Below are 4,524 nucleotides of genomic sequence, written 5' to 3' on the forward strand. Positions count from 1 at the left end.
ATATAGTCCGTGGGGTCACAGAGTCGGACACGACTGAGCTACTTTCACTTTCACTTTCATGGCTATCCCATCACCCCTAGATGGGACCATCTACTTGCAGGAAAACAACCTCAGAGCTGTCACTGAATCTGTATTATGGTAAGTTGTGTAATTATTTCATTAAATTCCACAATGTAATAATAACGGACATATAAAGTATACAAAAAACATCATGCGAATGAATCATCTGAAACCATCCCTTGTGCCACCTCGTCAGTCGAAATTTGCCTTTTGTAAAACTGGTCCCTGGTGCCAAAAGGGTTGGGGACCCCCTATTCTAATGCATTGATCACCCACACTGAGCTGCTATAATTTCTAAGACACGATTTTTTTTTAAATTTATTTATTTTAATTGGAGGCTAATTACTTTACAATATTGTATTGGTTTTGCCATACATTGACATGAATCAGCCATGGGTATACATGTGTTCCCCATCCTGAACCCCCATCCCACCTCCCTCCCCATCCCATCCCTCTGGGTCATCCCAGTGCACCAGCCCCGAGCATCTTGTATTGTGCATCAAACCTGGACTGGCGATCTGTTTCACATATGATAATATACATGTTTCAATGCCATTCTCTCAAATCATCCCACCCTCTCCTTCTCCCACAGAGTCCAAAAGACTGTTTTATACATCTGTGTCGCTTTTGCTGTCTCGCATATAATGTCATCGTTACTGTCTTTCTAAATTCCACATATATGCGTTAGTATACTGTATTGGTGTTTTTCTTTCTGACTTACTTCACTGTGTATAATAGGCTCCAGTTTCATCCACCTCATTAGGACTGTTTCAAATGTATTCTTTTTAATGGCTGAGTAATATTCCATTGTGTATATATACTACAGCTTTCTTATCCATTTGTCTGCTGATGAACATCTAGGTTGCTTCCATGTCCTGGCTATTGTAAACAGTGCTGTGATGAACATTGGGGTGTATGTGTCTCTTTCAATTCTGGTTTCCTAGGTGTGTATGCCAGCAATGGGATTGCTGGGTCATATGGCAGTTCTATTTCCAGTTTTAAAGGAATCTCCACACTGTTCTCCATAGTGGCTTGTACTAGTTTGCATTCCCACCAACAGTAAGACACAATTTTTAAAAGAAATAGGAATCTGGAATGGTGAGGAGCACATTGTTGTTGTCTAGTCATTAAGTTATGTCCAACTTTTTGGGACCCAATAGACTGTAGCCTACCAGGTTCCTCTGTCCATGGGATTTTTCCAGGCAAGAGTACTGCAGTGGGGTGACATTTCCTTCTCCAGGGGATCTTTCCAAGCCAGCGATCAAACTCACATCCCCTGAATCAGCAGGCAGATTCTTTACCACCGAGCCACCTGAGAAGACACAGCTGGCACATAAAATGGATGAGCAGTTCTTATTTCATCTTGCCATGAAGACACGTCTCCCAGGAACCGGCCTGGCATCTCTCTAGAGCTTAGGCAAGAGATAGATGGGCCCTGGGCAGAGCAGCTGGACTTTGTCAAGCAGAATAAATTGTAACTTTGTTTTCCCTAACACCCCAAGGACAAAGTTAATGGCAGGAACTAGCTCTGCTAGAACAAAGAGATAAGATGAGCAAATCTATCGCTCCTGAGGTCAAGGAAGTCTCCCCCACTGCACACGCACAGAGTCAATAAGGGAGGGGTTGCCGCCCCATAATAGGTATTGTTGAACCTCCCCCAGGCCTCTGCACTGGTATCCATTCGGACAAAAAGATGTGCAAGTGTGTAGAGGAGGGTCCTAGTGAAGGTCTTCCCTGTAGGAAGGACTTAACTGTAGCTCAAATGGTAAAGAATCTGCCTACAATGCAGGAGACCAGGGTTCAATCCTTAGGTCAGGAAGATCCTCTGGAGAAGGGAATGGCAATCCACTCATGGAGAATCCCATGGACAGAGAAGACTGGTGAGCTACAGTCCATGTGGTTGCAAAGAGTCTGACACTGAGTGACAAAACCACAGGGAAGGTCAGGTGTAAACAAAGAAATGAGATAAAGGACCAAAGGTAAATAAAGACCTGGAAGAACTGCCTTACTGGCGTGGGAAGCCATTCCCTCCTCCAGGGGATCTTCCTGACTCAGGGAGCGAATCCAAGTCTCCTGCATTACAGGCAGATTCTTTACCATCTGAGCCACCAGGGGAGCTCATAAATATGATTTAACTGCCTCTTTTCCATGCTCTTCCTCTTTAGAGGGGACACCTGCACTGTTTCTCTCTGGGTGTGTACTTCTGCCTTGCTTCTGTCCTAAATAAACAAACTTTCCCTGTGTGATTTTCCACATGTTATTCTGTGTCTCTGATAATAAATTTTGTACCTGTGTTTTACAGGCTTGCCTTAGAGAAATTCATTTTTCAAATGGGGCAAGAGACAATAGGGCATCTTCCTTCTTAGTCTCTAAGACTTGATGGTATAGAAGCTAGAATTCCCAGGGATTTTTTTGCCTCCCCACCCCCAGGCTGCATGTGTGTTAGTCGCTCAGTTGTGTTCAACTGTTTGTGACCCTATGGACTGTAGCCTGCCAGACTCCTCTGTCCGTGGGATTCTCCAGGCAAGAATACTGGAGTGGGTTGTCATGCCCTCCTCCAGGGGATCTTCTCTACCCAGGGACTGAACCCAGGTCTCCTGCATTGCAGGCAGATTCTTTACCATCTGAGCCACCAGGGAAGTTGTCCAGGCTATCCAAGTTCAATTCCTGTGCAAGAATCTAAAACTCTGCCTCAGTACCACCAGCTGCCATCTACCCAGGATCAGAACAAGCATGCAGGCTGCCTGCTACCTGAAATTTCACCATTTCTTCCTCATGTTGTTGCTGTTCAGTCACTCATTGTGTCTGACTCTTTGTGACCCCATGGACTGTGGCACGCCAGGCTTCCCTGTCCTTCACTATCTCCCAGAGTTTGCTCAAATTCAAGTCTATTGAGTTGGTGACACCACCGAACTATCTCACTCTCTGTTGCCCCCTTCTCCTCAGGCCCTCAGCATTTCATTTCTTTGTGTCAAAGGCAAATGGGCTTGCCAAGGGCAAATGTGCTGCCTCTGTGGAGATTGAACCCTGTGCTGCCACAGCTGCTGACCTTCAATACGCCCTGAAGGGAGTTCACGGTGGAGAATGAGGCACTTTGTGCCCCAGGAAAACTGGTGGAACAGGTCCTTAGATAATTAAATATTTTCAGGAACTGACTTCATAATCCTAATCCCTGTATTTCTTCATATCCAGAAAAGCATTAAACCCTCCATGGTGACATCAGCTCCTTGTGACTAGCACAAAACCTTTTGTAAGATAAGAGCTTGATTGCATGAACTCTCCCTTCACCAAAATCACATATATTCTCATTCCCCCACTACCTCTTTGGAGAAATTCCTCAGACCTATCTGAGATGCTCTCTCCAGGGCTGCAGTTCTCATTTTTCCACACCCCCCCCCCCCAAAAAAAACAAACAAAAAACTTCACACACAGCTCTAACATTGTGCATCTTTTGTTTGCTTTTTTTAAACTCAACACTCATCTCTTGGGAAAGTACAACTTCTGCCTTCAACAGAACTCACTGAGTTCAAAGTCTCAGCTCTGCCTCAGTGACCATGTGACCTTGGGCAGTTCAGTTGCCTTCTCTGAGTCTCATATCCTCCTCTGTAAATCAAAAGGTAGGTTTATTTTCCCAGGTAGTTGATTGTTCAACAACAACAACAAAACTGTGCTTGACCACCTACTGTGTACCACACACTCTGCTAGAACTCACGACATGGAATAAACAAGATAGACAAGGTCTCTGGATTATGGCTTTCTTGTCTGATGGAGGAGGCCAACAGGAAATAAGAACAAGTCAGATGGTGGCAATAATGAGTGAAATCAACAGCGTGAGATGTGCTAGAAAGTGACCAAGGGGGCTGCTGTAGACTGGACAATCAGGGAAGTCCTCCATGAGCACACAGCCTTTGAAGACACGGAGTAGTGGGTCTTGAATAAAGATCACCACCCATGCCCCCTAAAGCCTTGCTAGGACTGTAAAGACCCAGCACAAGTTGGGGTAATCAAATAGACTTTTTAAAAAGGTATCATTATTGCTTACTTCCTCAAACACACTGAAATACACAGAGAAAGGGAGGCAGTTTCATCCCATGTCATTATGTGGGAAAAGCAAGTATTAGCCTTGCCTGGTGGTTCAGATGGTAAGAAATCTGCCCGCAATGCAGGAGACCTGGGTTCAATCCATGGGTCAGGAAGATCCCCTGGAGAAGGGAATGGCTACACTCCAGAACACTTGCCTGGAGAATTCCATGGACAGAAGAGCCTGAAAGGCTACACAGAAAATGGGGTCACAAAAATTCAGACATGACTGAACAACTAATTCATGCACACAAGGTGTACTGGACAGGCACATTGATGAAGAAATCTGGCCAGAGGCTCAAGCAGGAAGCAACTATTGCATCTCACTTACCATAATAAAGATCAGGAAACCTAACCAGCCCCTGAGGGCACACGGAGCCTGAG

This window comes from Bison bison, unplaced genomic scaffold (genome assembly GCF_000754665.1).
Source record: "Bison bison bison isolate TAMUID 2011002044 unplaced genomic scaffold, Bison_UMD1.0 scf7180017863978, whole genome shotgun sequence".
Classification (NCBI taxonomy): Eukaryota; Metazoa; Chordata; class Mammalia; order Artiodactyla; family Bovidae; genus Bison; species Bison bison.